The following is a 20245-nucleotide window of genomic DNA, read 5'->3' on the forward strand; positions in this document are numbered from 1 at the left end:
AGTTGTTTCAAGATTGGATCATAAGGTTACAGAAAGAAAGCCTGTTTTCACACAGTCACCCTTAATTTATCCAGTAACCATACAGCAGTTGCCTAATCAAATGACTACACAAAATATTTGGGCTCCAGTTGAAATGTTAGATTTACAAAGGTTTAAGGAGGCAATAGTATCTTATGGCATGCATTCCCCGTATGTAAAGCAAATGTTAAACTCTGGGTCATCATATAATAGGATTATAGCACAGGACTGGCAGGAGCTGGCACAAGCTGTTCTGGAATCCAGTCAAAGGCTCCAGTGGCTAACTTGGTTCAAGGATGAGGCTAAAAACATAGAAAAACAATGGAGAGATAAAGGAATACAAGTCTGCCAGGATCAGCTTATTGGAGAAGGCCAATATGCTTCAGTACAAACACAATGTTTATATGATGTCCAAACCCTAATTTTATGTCGAATGGCAGCGTTGAATGCATGGGACAGAGTTGAGGAACCAGGAAAAAAAAAAGCTGAGTCATTTACAAAGGTTATACAAGGCCCAAAAGAACCTTTCACAGATTTTTTACAAAGACTGACTTCAGCAGTAAAGAGAATTGTCCTGGATTCAGAAGCTTGGAATTCTCCTGTATTTGTTATTAAAAAGAAATCTGGTAAATGGAGAATGGTAACAGACCTTAGAGCAATTAACAAAGTAATTCAGCCAATGGGCTCTCTACAATCTGGAATTCCTTTGCCTACTCTGTTACCAAAAGGATGGCCTCTCATAGTTATTGATTTAAAAGACTGTTTCTTTTCAATACCCTTACAAGAAAAAGACAGAGAAAGATTTGCTTTCACAGTGCCTACTTATAATAATTCTCAACTGGTTAAAAGATTTCAATGGAGGGTCCTCCCACAGGGAATGTTGAATAGCCCAACTCTGTGCCAATATTTTGTATAACAGTCATTGGAAGTGATATGTAAAAAATTTCCTAAATCTATAATTTATCATTATATGGATGATATTTTACTAGCTGACTCAAATGCAGATACTTTAGAAAGAATGTTTGAAGAAGTAAAGAAAATTTTGCCTTGCTGGGGATTACAAATTGCTCCTGAAATGATACAAAGAGGAGATTCTATTAATCATTTAGGATATAAAATAGAGCTACAAAAAATTAGACCCCAAAAGGTGCAAATTAGGAGAGATCGACAACAGACTCTTAATGACTTTCAAAGATATTTGGAGACATTTCTCGACTAAGAACTATTGTTTGGGTAAAAAATGATGAACTGTTGCCAGGCGGTGGTGGCGCACGCCTCTAATCCCAGCACTCAGGAGGCAGAGCCAGGCGGATTTCTGTGAGTTCGAGGCCAGCCTGGTCTACCAAGTGAGTTCCAGGAAAGGCGCAAAGCTGCACAGAGAAACCCTGTCTCGAAAACCCCAAAAAAAAAAAAAAAAAAAAATGATGAACTGCATAATTTGTTCAAAACCTTAGAAGGTGACAAGGACTTAAATAGTTCAAGAGAATTGTCACCTGAAGCTGAGAAAGAATTGGCCTTGGTAGAAAAGAAAATACATGAAGGGCACGTGGATCGTATTGATCCAAAGCTGGATTGCATTTTGATTATTTTACCTTCTAGGCATTCTCCTACAGGAATATTAATGCAGAGGGAAGATATTATATTAGAATGGGTATTTTTACCAAATAAACCAAATAAAAAATTAAAAACTTATGTGGAAAAAATCTCTGACTTGATTTGGAAAGGAAAATTGAGACTTTGTCAATTAGCAGGAATAGACCCAGCAGAAATTGTCGTACCTTTAACTAAGGAGGATATTGAAAAATTATAGACAGAAAGTGAACCTTGGCAAAGAGCTTGCAGTAATTTTTTGGGAGAAATTAACAGCAAATATCCCAAAAGCGATAGAATTGATCTTATAAAGAGAGCTGATTGGATCTTGCCTCAAATTGTATGGGAAAAACCCATATCTGGAATTCGTACATTTTATACAGATGCCAACAAACAAGAGAAGGCAAGTTACAAATCAGAAAATTTAAGTAAAGCGGTTCAAAGTCCTTATAATTCAGTTCAAAAGTAGAATTGTATGCTATTCTGTTGGTATTAATGGATTTTTCAGAAGCTCTCAACATAGTAACTGACCCTTAGTATGCTGAAAGAGTAGTATTACATATTGAGACTGCAGAATTTATCCCTGATGCTTCAGAATTAACTTCACTATTTATTCAATTACAAGATACAATCAGGAAAAGGAGTCATCCTTTATATATAACTCACATCTGATCCCATACTGGTCTGCCAGGCCCTCTAGCACAAGGCAATGATGAGATTGATAAATTATTGATAGAAAATGTGCTGGAGGCCTCAGAATTTCATTAGAAACATCATGTCAATAGTAAAGGTTTAAAAAAGGATTTTTCCGTAACCTGGCAACAAGCCAAAGAAATAGTAAAGAAATGTCCTACTTGTTCCTTCTACAATCAAGCGCCATTACCAGCAGGATGTAACCCAAAGGGTACTCAGAGGAATGAAATCTGGCAGATGGACATGTTTCACTTTGCAGAATTTAGAAAATTGAAAGATGTACTGCCTAGCCACTGGTCAATCGGTGATTTATATATTGACCAATCAGAGTAATTTGACATACAGACCATCCCACAGCAATGTACACCATACCATTGATACTTATTCAGGATTTTAATGGGCAACTGCTTTGAGTTCTGAAAAAGCTGATTCTGTAATCATTCATTTGCTAGAAGTTATGGCCATCATGGGTATACCTGCACAAATAAAAACTGACAATGTTCCATCATATGTCTCTGTTAAAATGAAACAGTTTTTTTCTTATTACAATATAAAGCATATTACAGGTATACCACATAATCCTACAGGTCAAGCAGTTATAGAAAGATCAAACAGAACTCTAAAAGATATGCTAAATAAACAGAAGGGGGTAACAAAAACCCCCAGAAATAGACTGCACAATGCTCTATTAACTTTGAATTTTCTCAGTGCCAATGAGAAAGGAACAACAGCTGCAGAGAGACATTGGATAATAGAAAAAACTACAGAATTAAATCAACCTATATACTTTAAGGATGTGCTGACCTCAGAATGGAAACCAGGGTATGTGTTACGTTGGGAACGAGGTTTTGCTTTTGTTTCTACAGGAGAAGATAAGCTGTGGGTACCATCAAAATTGATAAAGGTTCGATTTGAACAAGAGAGACCTCTTAATTAGAGGAGGTAATAGTTCATCAACCACCATGAACATCCAATTTAAACTAACTTATACCAGTAACACATGTCTTTTCATTTAATCAGATAATAACTTGCCAAAAAGGAACATCCCCAAAAAACCTTAGGGAAAGGTTTTTGTTTTTGTCTTTTAGGAGAATGAAGGTTAAGGAATCTGAAGAACACAGGACAAATGAGACAACTGAAGAAAAGGGACAAATCATCTATCCCAGGAAACAGAGTGAAATGGTGTATGGGTCTGCTGTGGGATGTTCTGTATGGCAAATGTGTTGCTGATTAGTCATTAAATAAAACACTGATTGGCCAATGGCTAGGCAGGAAGTGTAGGCGGGACAAGGAGGAGAATAAAGCTGGGAAGTGGAAGGCTGAGTCAGAGAGACACTGCCAGCCGCCATGATGACAAACAGCATGTGAAGATGCCGGTAAGCCACGAGCCACGTGGCAAGGTATAGATTAGTGGAAATGGATTAATTTAAGCTATAAGAACAGTTAGCAAGAAGCCTGCCATGGCCATACAGTTTGTAACCAATATAAGTCTCTGTGTTTACTTGGTCGGGTCTGAGGGGCTGTGGAACTGGCAGGTGACAGAGATTTGTCCTGACTGTGGGCCAGGCAGGAAAACTCCAGTTACATGGGTCTATCATCTAAAAATTTTTTATAAGTCTTCCTAAATGTTTGTTTCTGCTCTTCTCTAAAGATCTAACACTATTGGTCTTCTAATAGTCCCAGTTCAATTAAAATTTAAAGCTGACTTTGGAGTTGGAGAATGGCTCTCTCCTTCTTTAAACTCAAGCATATTGTTAAAAGGAAAATGCAAACTCCCTGTTTCATGCCAGAAGAAAAGAGCCATTTTCTGCTATGGGACAGGAGAAAAGCCAAATTAATTAAGGGACTATTCTATTACTAATCTCAACTCTTTGATTCTATTCTGATTCTTTAAACTTTTTCTTAAAGTATGAATTTTATATCAAAATTTACAAGATTAATATATATATATACATTCATTTTAAACTTTGTTAAGATATGAATGGTCATATAGAGTACTAACTAATTCTAGAAAGAAAAAAAGGCTTCAATTAGCTGCATATATATATGTCTTTGCGTTCGAGTCTCTTATCAGTTTTCTGCAGGAAATCACGGCCAGGTCTAACATCAACTGAAGTCTCCAAAAAGAAGATGGGGCCCCACAACAACAACAATTCCATGTGGACAATAATAATATCACTAAACTGACAAACATCATTTACAGATCAGCTTTGAACTACAAGGTGCTCAAAGCAATTTTGAGAGGGCTAGCTAAGATGATCTGGTCTCAAAGACTACTTGAATAAGAATTTGAAATAAACCCTGAACTTTGGCATTATACACAGACTGGATAATGAAGGATATAGTTACCTTTCCTAGAATTTGACAATTAACCTAAAATTTTTCTTTCAGGATAAAGATACCTCCACCCATACCCAGCAGGAAGCAATTTTAAGAATACGACACTCACATTTCCAAAGAGGTGGTGTGGGGCGGGTGGTTTTTTGGTCTTTTTAATGGGTTTTGGGTCTGGGATAATTTTCATTGTTTAGGGTGGTTGGTTACAAGTTGTTGTCAAGGGTTAGGAAAAAGGTTAAGCAAAGGAGATTAGATTTAAGGTTCTTGCTTTTAAAAAAAGAAAAGAAAAGAAAAAGACAATTACTAGTTTTAAATATTTTACATTGGATTGGATTGTTTTATATTGTATACAAATTATATATATTGAAATTGATATTGTTAGAAAATGCTATATGTATATTTCTGATTGTACTTATACCGTTCATTTAACAATGTAATGCAATTTTCTGATCCTTGAATGTTATTATTAACAACTATTAGTATATAAAGAAATGAAAGTTAGTAGTTAGACATTACAATAGAACTTGTAGTCATATTAGATATGTCTTAAAAATTGAGCAGATATACTTTAGATAGACAGGTCATCTTCAAACCCTTCAGAGAGCTACAGAATATGGCATTTAAAATGTTTTAATAACTTAGAAAATTTTTCTCTTTTGTTATGACTATGAGACATTTCGGCTCCTGGCAGTACCAATCTACTTCAGAGAGAATATGGGCATTGAAGAAACTACATATGGAGTTAACTTTCATTGTGGCAAAAGTTAGCCACTGGACAACAAAGTATCCTAGAATCAACTGCTGACAAAATGGACAGACAGGACATGAAACAAAGGGCTACTGATTCTTGCCTAAACAAGCGTGGTTATGGCTTTATCAAAAGGCATATTCTGAGGCCAGGACAATATGGCACCATCCCTGAAATGGCCTTCGCAATCCAGAAAAGGTACAATGCCTTTTTCTTCGAAGGCAGCTGAAGAGGCAGTGGGCCAATGGCTTCTGATGTACAATGGAACAGCAGCTGAAACAGTTATTCTTGAAGAGTAACTAAGCTCACGCCTCTCAATAGTAGACTGGCATTTAATAGAGGGATGTGTAGAACAATGGGATGCTGAGATGAAGCCATATATACACAGCCAAGAAGAATGGACAGCTGAATTAAAAAAACCATCAACAATTTCCAGAATTTGAAATCCTGAATCATGACATGACACTAGTGGAATTCAGGTGTTTCTGGTACATGGACTGCTCTCACCCAATGTGAGGTTGAACCATTGACCTTGTGTACATCCTAATTCACAAATGAGTCTGTCAGATACTCTAAGCCTATAGGCTGAAGATGATGCCCCAACACTGCGGAGAAACCTCAAGTGACTGTTCTGGCAGCTGGCTATTTCTGTCAACTCAAAAATTTTTTGGAAGTGGCTTGCATGCACTTCCTGTTTTTATTTTTGTTAGCTAATATTATTTCCTTCTTGGGTCTCTGAGGGAGTTGAAGATTAGTTAGTTATAGCTGAAGATTAGTTAGTTATAGTTGAAGACTAGTTAGGATAGAAAGTGAATTAGGTACATTTTGGACTTACCAAAATAGGATAGATAATGGGATTATTATCTCTGAATTTGTCAAATACAAATGGACTAGACATTGTTTAGGTATTTATTATTTGTATATATTGTATATAGTTATTGAACTTTTGTATATAGTTTTTCTTATGTTAGTTATAACCTTTTCCTTATTTCTTTTTATTAAAATAGAAATGGGGAAATATGGTGGTATTTTATTTGTACTGAAATGTGATTTTAATTTTATGTTAATAAATAAAGTTGCCCAGGGGTCAGAGCTATTAGAGCCATAGCAAAAGCTGGGTGTTGGTGGTGCACACCTTTAATCCCAGCACTTGGTAGGCAGAGCTAGGTAGATCTCTGTGTGTTCAAGGATAGAGCCAACATTGGAGACACATGCCTTTAATCTCATAGAAGACCTGGAGGGCTTTACATAAAGGCAGTGATGAGGCAGTCATGTGTTTGGGTTTACAACCAATGAGAAGGTAGAACAGAAAGTCTATATAAAGATAAACAGACAGGAAGTAGGTCTCTTTCGGAGAGGTCTCTTGGAGGCTAGCTGCAGCAGGAAGGGTAAGGCTCTTAGCTCTGATCTCTTGGCTTTCTTCTTTGCACTGGTTTTGTGTTTCTTATTTAATAAGATGGTTGGTTACATCTACATTGTAACACTTATCAGTATTATGCTACACTTTGGTTACCATCTGCTGTTGAGTGATGGATTCTTATTTCTACCTTTTTACTTATGAAATAGATTATTTGTTTCTGTTCCCTGTTGTTATTGTTTCAATATGAAATTTTTCCCACTATCTCACATGTTTGAATACTTGATCCCCAGCTGGTGGTGTTAGTCTAGCTTTCTGGGTGTAACCTGAAGATACAATGCCATAGGAATAGTAGTAAAGACTACAACCCAGCCCTAGCTCTCTGGAGTCCCTCTGTTATGCACAGCCCCTTCATGCTCCACAGCATCTTCAAACTTCAGCCAGCATGGTGCCTTTCCCACCATGCTGAGATGTTTTCCCTGTATCATAAACCAAAATAATCTTTTACTCTTTTAATCCACTTCAGTCAGATATTCTGTCAGAGCAATGAGAAATGTAACTAACACTTCAGAAGTGGAATTGGAGGCCTTGTATAATTCTGTTTAAGCTTTCAAAGAGCCTTGGCATTGTTTACCACAGATGCTGAACCATACTTCCACATCTATGCCAATACTTTTTATTTTATTTTTTCAATTTTTAAAATGTATTTTTAATTAGCATACAAATTAACAGATTTTATGAGAGAGAACATGTGACAGTTGTCTTTCTGAGTCTGGGTTACCTCACTGAGTATATTTTCTAGTTCTATCCATTGACTTAAAAATTTTATGATTTAATTTTTCTTTAAAAATAAATAGAATCCTGTTGTATATATGTACCATATTTTCATTATCCATTCATCTGTTGAAAGGCATTTAGTTTGTTTCCATTTCCTATTTAATGTGAATAGAATGATAATGACAATGAGAAAGCATCTGTGGAGAAGGATGTTGAGTCTTTTGGGCAGTGGCCAAGAGCTGGTATAGAGCTGGTATAGAACTGGTATAGAGCTGGTGTAGAACTGGTATAGAGCTTGTATGGAGCTGGTATAGGACTGGTATGGAGCTGGTATAGAACTGGTATGGAACTGGTATAGAACTGGTATAGAGCTGGTATAGAACTGGTATAGAGCTGGCATAGAACTGATATAGAGCTGGTATAGAACTGGTATAGAGCTGGTATAGAACTGGTATAGAACTGATATAGAGCTAGTATAGAGCTGGAATAGCTGGGTCATACAGTAAATCTACTTTTAGCTTTCTGATTTCCAAAATAGCCGTGCTAGTATGCAATCCCACCAACAGTGAATGAGATTGCCCTTTTTCCAAATCTTCCTCAAAATTTGTTGCCAGGCTTTGTTTTGTTTTGTTTTGTTTTTTCTTTATCTTTAGTCACACTGACTAAGATAAGATGAAAACTTAAATAGTTTCATTTGCATTTCAATAATTGCTAAGGATGATGAACACTTGTAAAGATATTTCTTAGCCATTTTTGTCTCTTCTTTTGAGAACTCTCCATTCAGATTTGTAGGCTGTTTTTAAATTAGGTCATTTATTTTCATAATTCTTTGTTCTTTGTATAATTTGGATATTGATCCTCTATTGGATGTATGTGTGGCAAAGATTCGTTCCTACTCTGTAGGCTTCCTCTTCACTCTTGATTGTTTCTTTTGCTGTGCAGAAGGCTTTTTTTTTAGTTTTTTTCATGTCCCATTTGACAATTATTGACCTTAATTCTCAGACAAATGGAGTCTTATTTAGAAAGACCTTTCCTACACCTATCTTCTAGGGTCCCAGGATCTTTTCTTCTACAAGTTTAGCATTTCAGGTTTCAAATGGAAGTCTTTGATTAATGTGAGTTGAACTTTATGCAGGGTGATAGATACAGGTCTTATTTAATTCTTCTACATATGGGCATTCAGTTTTCCCAACACTGTTTAAGATGATGTTTTTTTCTCTGGAGCATTTTTTCCCTCTTTGTCAAATATCAAATGGCTATAGTTATGAGTACATGTTGTGGTAGTGCCCGTGCTACCACCACCCGTTCCCCATGTCCAAGCGAGGGGCTATGGATTAAAAAATAGAGACAAAAGACAGCGGGTCATTCACCCCAGCAGAATGCCAAATGCCATTTATTGAAAGAGGGAGGAAATCTTAAGTACAGGCTTACAGCACAATGGGAGAACCCCAGAGGGCAGAAGTTTGCTACAGATGTTCTACATTTTTTGTTCATAAAGCTGTTTATGCCCAATATGCAGGATACACAAACAAGGAACCTCCGGTGAATGTTCAGGAGGAAGGAAACCAGCAGGGAATCAGCATAGGGAGGTCATCTGGTCAAGGTCATCAAGCAAGGCAACAGCTACCCAAAATGGGGGGCCAGGACACTACCGGTCCCCCCTTTTTCCTAAAAAATGAGCTTCTGACTTAGGTTGTGTGGGACATCAGCAGGTCACCTTACCCATCATGGAGACACCTGCCCAGGCCACAAAGGCGCTCTGCCTTAGGTTGGTGAGCGCCCCCTAGGCATTACCCATCTCTGAATACTCATTATCATACAGGCTCAATTGTGTGTGAACTGTAGAGTTAACTGCTGCCAAAGATCTCAAAGTGGCACTGGGCTTGCAGTCTGTGCGTTCCACACAGAAATGACCAACAGAAGTCCTAACCCACCCATAGCCAGTAGGCTAAAGGCAATTGAGCCATTCCCTTCCTAAGTGAGCCTTACTGCAAATTGGAGTACTCATTAGATGGTATCCCAAAAGCAAGTGGAACTTGAGTTTTATAAATTTTATAACTATCGAAGCGAAATGTATATAACTGTTGAATTAAATTTATCATGCCCAATAGAATGAAAGAGTAATTAACTGTGGTAGCTACTTTTGCTGCCAGGGTCTCCATTGTGCTAGCTGTAGTAACCAATTATGAAATAGCAATTCCAGAAACAGTAGCAACAGTGGCTGCCACCACTAAACAGCAACAATGGCAAATTCTCTTCTGGAGTGTGTAAGCACCATCTGTGTCTTACTGCCATGATCCACTGGCATGGACACAACTTCAGGACCACTAACCACCAAGGCCCATATTTCTTGATTCCAGTATGCTTAAGCTGTCAGCTCTGCAAAAGAACAACTAAGAACCATAAAGAAAAAACAGACAGAACACAAGGAGCAGAACTAATGGTCACATAATGGCTACATTCAGGCTCACAAATTTTAAGGTATCCTAAAAAAAAGGTTAGATGAATTTCAGGATGCCAATAAATGTTGCACAAAGTCACTCCTGAAAAGGTAGGTACTTCACCAATTTGAAGAGGATTGCGAAAATGAAAAGGCTTAGCTGGCATGGTACTGTTAACAAATGGAGGTCAGGACCTTCAGGGTTATCCTTAATCTCCAAGGTGCCTGGGTGACATGTTCTCAAACATACTTGAAAAAGCAGTTACCATACATTACCTTCTGGAGAATCCAACCATATGGCTGCAGTTCCTAGGCTTATGTAAATGCTTGTCAAGGCTGGCCGTATTGGGCTTTCAATCCCCATTGGCATCAGAATGGGAGAGTTTTTCACGAAGGCCCAATAGGTCTCTGCCATGTTGAAATTCAGCAGCAGCCACAGGGCACACACTGCTCTCAGGAACGCAAAGAGGAACCTCATTGTCCTGAGGAAAGACACAAACAGAACCTCGGGCCCACACCAACACTGGATCAGGTTCCCTCCAAGTACTGGTAGAAAGATCCTTCCTTCCATCAATCATCAGAGGATGATTTGCAACAGGAGCCCTCCAGTGTTTATCTGCAGAAGATACTCCAGCAGAATCCACTGATAAAAAATTCAAAATATATAAAACAAGGGAAAAAATAGAATGTGGAGAGGAGAGATGAGCCCCTAGCTCCCCCCTTTTTACTTTAGCAAAATATGTTTTTAAGGTATGATGGCAGCATTCTACTATAGCCTGTCCTTGAGGATTATAAGGAATACCAGTCTTATTAACAATAGAAAAATCTTGGCGGAATTTTGAAAATCCCATACTGCTGTAGGCAGGACCATTATCAGTCTTCATGCATTTTGGCACTCCCATATAAGCAAAAGCATGAAGACAATGATTCTTTACATCCTTAACCTTTGCACCTGAATGGGCAGAGGCAAAAATTAGAGGTAAAAGTCCTCGGGGATTAACTCCCAAATAAGGAACAGGTAAAAATTCAACACAAATAGGACATGATTTAACTATCTGGATGGCTTGTTCCCGGGTTATGCCCATATGTTGACAGAGAGATCCAGCATTAAGATGATAATGTTGATGCAACTGAGTAGCCTTTTCAAAGACAGAACAAGTTAATGTGACAGCCATATGAGTAATGACATCAGCCCTCTGATTACCTTCATTTAGAGGTCAAGGCAATTGAGTATAAGCTCTAATATGGCTCACATAAAGGTTATGTGAGCAGGACCATATGAGTCCTTGCACTTGCAATAAATATTCAAGAATGGAAGAGATGGATGGTATGTAGGCTGTTGTCTCCAAAGGCATAATTGCATGTGCCACATATTGGCTATCAGTATAAATATTTACACACTCATCAGAAAACATCTGTAAAGCAAGCAACAGTGCCTGTACCTCTGCCATCTGGGCAGAAGTGCCCTAGACTTTCATTCTCTTCACTATGTTACCAGAAACCTCCACAGCAAAACCATGTGAAGTGCCATCAGTAAATACCACACAGGCCTGAGGAATAGGAGTCATCTGTACTATCTTGGGAAATATAACAGGATGCAATTTAAAAAATTGACACACATTATTGGAGGGGTAGTGAGTATCAAACTGACCCTGCATGGAGCATGTCAATACAGCCCAATCATTATCATTAGCTTGCAACCATGCTATTTGAAACTGGGTGTATGGGGTCACCACAATGTCTGGCTCCTTACCAAAAATTTGAACACTAATCTTGATTCCCTTAAATATAATCTGAGCAACAGCCTGAGGATAAGGAGTAATGGTTTTCACTGGAGAAGCTGGGGAATGTACCCATAGAGTAGGACCTATTTGCCAAAACACTCCAGTAGGTGAATGAGCAAAACAAAATATCAAATACAATAAGGGAGAAGAAAGATCAATATAATGCACATGAGCCTGCTCCAGGGCCTCTTGCACACATTATAGGGCTGTATGCCCTTCAGCTGTTAATTCACGGGGAGATAAAGAGCCAGGGTTGCCCTTTAAGACATCATACAAAGGGCGAAGCTGATTTGTTGGAATCTTTAAAGTGGTCCGAAGCCATTGAATATCTCCCAGAAAGGTTTGGAAATCATTAAGCGTGCGCAGCTGATCTGTACGCAGAGTAATCTTTTGTGGACGTATGCCTGTGTGTAACAATTCATGACCTAAATAATGATAGGAAAAGGATATCTGTACCTTTTGGGGGGCTATTTGTAAATTAGCCAGGCTAAGAACCTCTTGTAATTTAGAAAAGGCATCAAAAACAAGTTTTTTATCTTTAGCAGCCAATAAAATATCATCCATATAAGTCAATCACAATTAAATGCCAATGTTTAGGAATTGCCACAGGGGCAGGCAAACCAGGCTGTGTTGCTCCCATGAGAAGCATGGTTTTATTTACAGCTCTAAGATCTTATACTAGTCTCCATGTTCCTGACTTCTAGTAGAGGCCAGTTGGGATCTCAGGATTCTTGTGAAATTACAGATATATCCAGCACCAGAATCCAGTAATCTTTCAATCTCAATCCCATGTAATTTTATTTTTAATGTAGGCTGTTTATCATTGATAACTGTTTGTCAAAACACCTTTTCTCCTGTACTTCCAAAGCCTCCAGTTCTACATATAGGCACCATTTTGAATTGAAAATATGAAAGCAATAATATTTGAGCAATTCTATTTCCATGGTCCTTTTTACATATGCCAATTATAAAAGCATTCAATACAATCCATATAGGATTTGAAGAGGTAACTTTAGGTAATACTCTTCTAGAGTATTTTTATAAAATCTTAAAAAGAGGATCCTTTTTTATAGATTCCAAGTAATACATTAATGCAAATAGCCAATTATTAACAATGTGGACCAAAGAATTTATCGGTATTTTATTTAATGGAAAAATAATTTTATAACCTCTTTATCAGTAAGAGATTATTTATATGGGTTTATCTTAGCAACAACATTATTTATTAAAATAATAATTTTTTTTGTTTTGGTTTTTCAAGAAAGGGTTTTTCTGTGTAGTTTTGCACCTTTCCTGGATCTTGCTCTGTAGTCCAGGCTGGTCTCGAACTCCCAAAGATCCGCCTGGCTCTGCCTCCCAAGTGCTGGAATTAAAGGTGTGCACCACCACTGCCCGGCAACAATATTATTTAATAAGCTAACAACCCAATCCATTTCAGGTGTTATATTTCTATAGAATTTCCAAGAATTTCTAGAAAGCAACTTAAAGAGCAGAGCCAAATTTTCAGTAACGATCAACAGACAAGAGCATACTTAGTATATAGTTCAAAATTATGAATTCTGTTCCTTTAGTTTATCTACCATGAGAATCAAACATTCATCCAAATATTTATTAAGACACTCAAAAGAACAGAACATCCTTTATACAATGAATGATTAATATCCCTGGAAATTCAAACAGCATTGACTTAGCATTCCATGTCCTGACCAAAACCATTTTTCACCAGAAGTTGGGCCCATTTAAACTTTTAGTGCCCATCCCTCCCTGGGCCTCTGCTCATTGCCGGCCCACAAGTCTCTTCCCCTCATCAGCCTCGCTGCTACACCTTCTACCTGCACATACCTGCCTGCCCTCCACTCTGGGCTATCTCGCCTTTGTCCAGCACAGGCACGCTCACATGCACTTCCATTTAAACTTGCTCTTACTTCCATGAAGGGACTACCTAATAATGAGTTATTCCCACCATAAAGGGAAGAAAAACAGAAAAACATTTCCCATGAAGGGATCCTAAATATTTAATTATTCCCACTCTGAGGGAAAAGTAAAAAACATTTAAACAAAATTAAGCAAACAGACAATAAAACTTGAACCTCTGGGCTTGCTTGCTTGTTCAGCCAGCAGCAGTGAGGCCCACCTGCCAACTCTTTGCAACCCAGATGCTGCTGCTCTGTGCTGGCAGGCAGAAAGAGCTCAGAGTTTTAGCTATCCTGAAATTTTTTAAATTGGAAAGAGCCTTTTCTTCCTCCATTGTCACTGGGAAGAGGCTTTTCTCTTTCCTTCATCCTTCCTCTACAGGGCCCCAAAATCTTTAGGCCTAGTTTCAAAATTTTCCCCTTTTTTACTGGGAAAATCCTTTTTGCTTGATTAAAATTTTCTCCCTTTTCTAATGGGAAATTTCCTTTTCTTCCCTCTTCTCTATTGGGAAGATTTCCTTTTTTAATTTAAAATCTTTAGCTGTCTTGCCTTTACAGATGGTGCCCTATTGCACCCATGACAATTCACCCTTACCTTCTCTTTTCTTTAAAATGCTGGCCAGCCTCACTTTCAGGTGTCCATCAGTGATGTCCCTTCTTTCTTGGATCCCAGTAAAAGCTCTATTTGTTGAGGTAGCACCCACACTACCACCACCCATTCACAATGTCCAAGCGAGGGGCTATGGATTAAAAAATAAAGACAAAAGACAGCAGGTATTCACCGCAGCAGAATGCCGAATGCCATTTATTGAAAGAGGGAGGAAACCTTAAATACAAGCTTGCAGCACAGTGGGAGAACCCCAGAGGGCAGAAGTTTGCTACAGATGTTCTACATTCATGCATCTAAGCTGTTTATGCCCGATATGCAGGATACACAAACAAGGAACCTCCAGTGAGTGTTCAGGAGGAAGGAAACCAGCAGGGAATCAGCATAGGGAAGACATCTGGTCAAGGTCATCAAGCAAGGCAACAGCTACCCAAAACAGGGTGGTGGTCAGGACCCTACAAGTACGTGTGCTTGAGTTTCTATTTTGTTCATTGGTCTACCTGTCAGTTTTTGTGCCAGTATCATACTGCTTTTTGTCTTTATAGCCCTGTAGTATCTGTTGAGATCTGGATTGGTAATCCCTCCAGTATTGTTCTTTTTGCTCAGGAGTGGTGGGCTCCCTGGGTTCTTTTATGGTTCTTTATGAATTTTAGAATTGATTTTTCTATTTCTGTGAAGAATGTCCTGAGGATTTTGATTGGGATTGCACTGAATCTGTAAATTGTTTTTGGTAGGATGTTCATTTTCACAACACTAATTCTACCAATGCATGATCTTGGGAGGTCCTTCTATCTTTACTCTCTTCCCTTATGTCTTCAGGTTTTTATCGTAGACAGCTTTTGATTTCTTGCTTAGATTTATTCCTAGAATTTTTAAAATGCTATTGTAAATGGGAATGTTTCCTTCATTTTTTTCGCACATTTGTATATAGAAGACTACTGATGGTTTAAGTTGGTTTTGTACCCTGGCACATTGTTGTGCTTATCATTTCCAGAAGTTTTCTTGTAGCATTTTTGGAATCTCTTATATCATCTGAAAATATGGATAATTTGACTTGTTCTTTTCCAGTTTATATCTTTTTAATTTTCTGAACTTTTCTTATTGCTCTAGCTGGTGATTCAAGCATTATATGTAAAAGAAATAGGGTAGTTGACATCCCTGTCTCATTTCTGATTTCAATGGGATTTATTTGAATTTTTCTCCATTCAGCATGATGTTGGGTATGGGCCTGTCATAGTCTTTCTTTTGATGAAGTATGTCCCCTCTAGTCCTACTTTCTCTAAGACTTTTATCATAAAGATATGTTACATTTTTGTCAAAGGCATTTTCTGAATCTATTAAAATGACAGTGTGATTTTTGTCTTTAAGTTCATTGATAAGATGTTTTACATTTATTGATTTACATGTTTTGAATCATCTCTATATCTTTGAGATAAAGCCAACTTGACCAGGAGGGATAATCTTTTTGATATGTATCTGTATTTATATTGCAAATATTTCATTAGGAATTTTTACATCTATGTTCATCAGGGATGAAACCTGTAGTTTTCTTGTTGTTTCTTTTTCTGCTTTGGATATTAGAGTGAACTGGCTTCATGAGAAGCTTTTGGAAGTGCTCCTTCTGTTTCTTCTTTATAAAAAAAATTTAAGAAATATTGGTTGTAGATTTTTTTAAAGGCTGCTGAAATCCATCAGATGGCTTTTGTTGATATTTTAATTTCCTCCTTTGTTGTGGGTCTGTTTAGGTTACTGAACTCTACTTGGTTTAACCTAGGTGTTTTGGCTGAATATAGGAACTCATCAATTTCCTTTAGATTATCTAATTTAAAAGAGTAGAGGTTTTAAAAAAACCCTTATAATATTGTGATTTTTGTGTTTGTTATAAGGTTTTCCTGTTCATCTCTGATTTTGTTAATTTGGGTACTCTCTTTATTTCGATTAAATGGACCAAGGAGCCAGGTGTTGTTGCACATGCCTCTAATCTCAACACTCTGGAGACAGAGGCAGGTGGATCTCTGTGAGTTCAAGGCCAGCCTGGCCTACATAGTAATTTCCAAGAGAGCTAGAGCTACACAGTGAGATCCTGTATCAAAAAAAGATAAATAAATAAATAAATAAATAAATAAATAAATAAATAAATAAATAAATAAACAAATGGGCCAAGGATATGTCAGTCTTGTTTATCTTCTCAAACCAGCTCTTTTACATTCACTCATTGATTCTTTGTATTATTTTTGTTTGTTTGTTTGTATTACATTAATTTCTTCTCTTATTTTTATTCCTTTTTCCCTGAGTTTTGGTTTAGTTTGGTGTCCCAAGTTCTTGAGCTGCACTGTTAAGTAATTTATTTGTGCTACTAGAGCTATGAATTTCTCTCTCATGGCTGCTTTTAGTGTGTTCAGATACTTTGTTGTGGTGTATTTTCATTTTCATTTAATTGTAGAAAAAAAAGTATTTCTTCATTTCTTTTCTGACCCAATTGTCATTTAGTAATGAGTTGTTTAATAATCATGGTTCCTCACAATTTCTATAAATTTGTTTACTATTGGCTTGAATCTTTACTGCATTTTGAATAGATAGGATCTAAGAAGTTATTTCAATTCTTTTGTCGAAGTTATTAAAATTTGTTTTACATCTCTGTAGAGAATCTTCCATGAACTGCTGAATAGAATGTATATTCTTTGGTGTTTGGATGGAATATTCTTTAGATATCTGTTAGGTACATTTGTTGCATTATTACATTCATTTCTGATGTTTCTAGGGTTTTGTCCATATGACCTGTGTTTTGGAGGAAATGAGTTATTAAAAATCACCTGTTGCCTGGCTGGAGTTAATCTGATCTTTAAGTCCAATAGTAGTCATTTTATAAAATTGGGTCTGCCAGAGTTCAGTGCATACATGTTTAGGATTGTCATGGCTTCTTAAATTGTTCCCTTGGTAAAATGAAGCATCCTTTATCTCTTCTGATTAGTTTTAGTTTGAAGTCTATTAGTATAGTGACATCTTGCTTTCTGTTCCCATATGCTTGAAATATTTTTTATATCCTTTCACTTAAAAGTAGTATCTGTCTTTGAAGATGAGTTCCTTTTAGACAACAGCTAGATGAATTTTATATCTTAATCCACTCACCTAAACTATGTCTAGATTTGAAAGTTTAGGCCATTCATACTTAAAGTTATTATTGGAAAGTATGTTACTGTAATCATTTTGGGTTTTTCCCCAGTCCTATTTTGTGTTTCAGTAGTTATAGTTCATTTATTTGGTCCAAAGTATTGCTTCCAGTCTTCTCTTTAGAGCTCATTTTATGGACATGATGATTTATTTTAGCTTGTTGAAATCATGGAAAGTTTTTTCCCCCTCCTTCCATTATGGAGGATATTTTTGCTGGGTACAGAAATCTAGGTTAGCATCTGTTGTCTTTTCTAACTTGGAGTGCATTGCTCCAGGTTCTTCTTGCTTTTAATAGTTGTACTGAGAAATCAGCTGTGATTCTGGTGAATTTTCCTTTACATGTTGCGTGTGGTTTTTCTCTTACAGCTTTCAATACCCTCCCTTTGTTCTGTATATTTAGTATTTTAGCTATGATATGCTGTGGGGAGTTTCTTTTCTGGTCCTGTCTATTTTATCTTCTGTGTGCTTTCTGTGTCTGTATGAGTGCATTTTTCCTTGTTTGGGGACATTTTCTTCTGTTATCTTGTTAAAGATTTGTTCTGTGCAACTGACTTGAAATTCTTCTCCTTCTATGGCTGCAATTTATAGACTTGGTCATTTTATTCCATAATTTTCTCATGTTCTTTCAGTATGTTTTTAATTTTTTTGCATTGTTTGCTCAAGTGGTCCAGTTCCTCAAGTTTATTTTTAAGTCCTGATATTCTATAATCTACTTCATCCATCCAACTTGTAAGGTTTTTCCTTGAGTTTTCTAACTGGATCATTGAATTACTTCTTCCTCACTTTGGCATAAGCTCTTGTTACTGTTTTGATCTCTTTAGTGAATTCAGTTTTCAAATGCTGAGTCATCTTAATCATTTCATTCTTCCATTTATTTGTGTTGTCTTGAACATCACTTGGGCATTTATTGCTATTGTCTTTAAGTTCATATGTCTGTTTGTTCATGTCTCTTTCTAACTTCTTGAATATTTTGTGATTGTCCTTTTAAATTCTGAGTTTTGAGGTTCATCTAGATAATTCTCATTGGAGAACATTTCTTTAAAAGTAGTGAGTTTAGAGAAGTACAGATTGTCTTGGTCTTTTATTCTATTTGTATTTTTGTATTGTGATTTGAGCATGTGGACTTCTTTTGTTGATTGTATGTCTGATGCATTCTAGCCTTCCTCAGGCAGGGCTCATGCAAGAAAGGAGTTAGTCTTGGGAGTGTAGGAAGGGTGTGGGGTAAAGCTTGGGGAGGTGCTTTAGTTTCTGGGAAGCTCACTAGGCAAATCTGGTGAATTAGCTATGTGTCCTGCCCTAGGACTGGGTCTAGGGCTGGTGGGTAATGTTATAAGGATCTCACTAAGCAAAATTGGAATTACACATTCAGAACTGGCCATGGGAGTATGAAGATAGCATATATGGGTTTTGTTCTGGGTAGACTCACAAAAGAAAGCCAGTACATAGGCTACCTTACTGACACTAGGTCTGGGAGTATAGGGATGGTGCTTGTGGACCAGGTTCAAATGTTGACCATTTTTAGATTGGTTTATTTGTATTTTTGTTGATAAGTTGTAAGTTTTCATGTATATTTTAAATAATAAATCCTTAACAAATGTGATTCCAAATCTACTGTTCTATAAACTGTCATTTTATCTTCCTAGTAAAAATTTTTATAAACATATTTTTTATTTTTGTAAAGTTTAAATTACCAATATTTTTCTTTTGTTACCCACAGTTTTAATGTCATATCTAAGAATCCATTGCCAAATACAAAATTATGACAAATAGCCTTCAAATATTTAAAAATCAAACTTTTGGTTTCTTTGATTGTGTTATTTTGCATTGCCTATTTTATTCATCATTGATATAATCTTTAAAATTTTCATTTTCTGCTAGTCTTGATTTGCTCTTCTTTTTCTAGTAATTTTCCTGGTAAAGTAAGACTATTAATTTGAAATTGCTCTTTATTTTTTAATATATACATTTATGGCTACAAATTTCCCTTGTGGCCTTTCTGTAGTTGAAAATTCTCTCTGGTTGCACCCAGCTCTGTAGACCAATAGCTGCTTATAAAATAATCACTCGGAGGCTTAGTATTATTTATAAACTAATATAGTCTATGTTAAGCCTCTTATTAGCTAGCTCTTATATCTTAAATTAACCCATTTGTATTAATCTATTTTTTGCCACATGTTCCATGGCTTACCAGTCTGCTGACATCTGTTCCTTGGGCAGCAGGCTGGCATCTTCCTTGACTCTGCCTTTCTCTTTCCTGTCTCTCTTCTTGGATTTTCCACCTGCCTCTAAGCTGCCTTGCCATATAAAGCAGCTTATTTATTAACCAATGGGAACAACATATATTCGCAGCATACAGAAAGAAATCCCCCAGCACTTCTTTTCTATCTAATCACAAAGGAAGGTTTTAGCTTTAATATAGTAAAATTATATATAACAAACACTTATCAAGAAAGAATTATAGTTACAATACCTAGTCTATTTGTCAAAATTAAAGAAAATATTTTATCATCTATCCTTTATTTATGAGTCTAAAGTTTTATATCTAATTTATCTTTTCTTATAACCAAGGAAAATTATAACTATCTAGTCTTCAACTACATTGAAGACCCCAGAAGGATATATTACCTAAGTAAATAAGAAATTCATTGTAAGCAACTTCCAAAAATCTAGAATGGCAGAAACAGCTGGCTGCCTAGACAGTCACCCAAAGTTCCTCTGCAACATTGGGGCATTCATCTTCAGTCTATAGGTCCAGAGTTTCTCAGTTGCTTCTCCCTGTGTCCTGTAGAATGTCTGAAAGTCTCCTATAT

The sequence above is a fragment of the Peromyscus californicus genome, unplaced genomic scaffold (genome assembly GCF_007827085.1).
Source record: "Peromyscus californicus insignis strain IS unplaced genomic scaffold, ASM782708v3 Scaffold_16__1_contigs__length_79575227, whole genome shotgun sequence".
In the NCBI taxonomy this organism is placed as follows: Eukaryota; Metazoa; Chordata; class Mammalia; order Rodentia; family Cricetidae; genus Peromyscus; species Peromyscus californicus.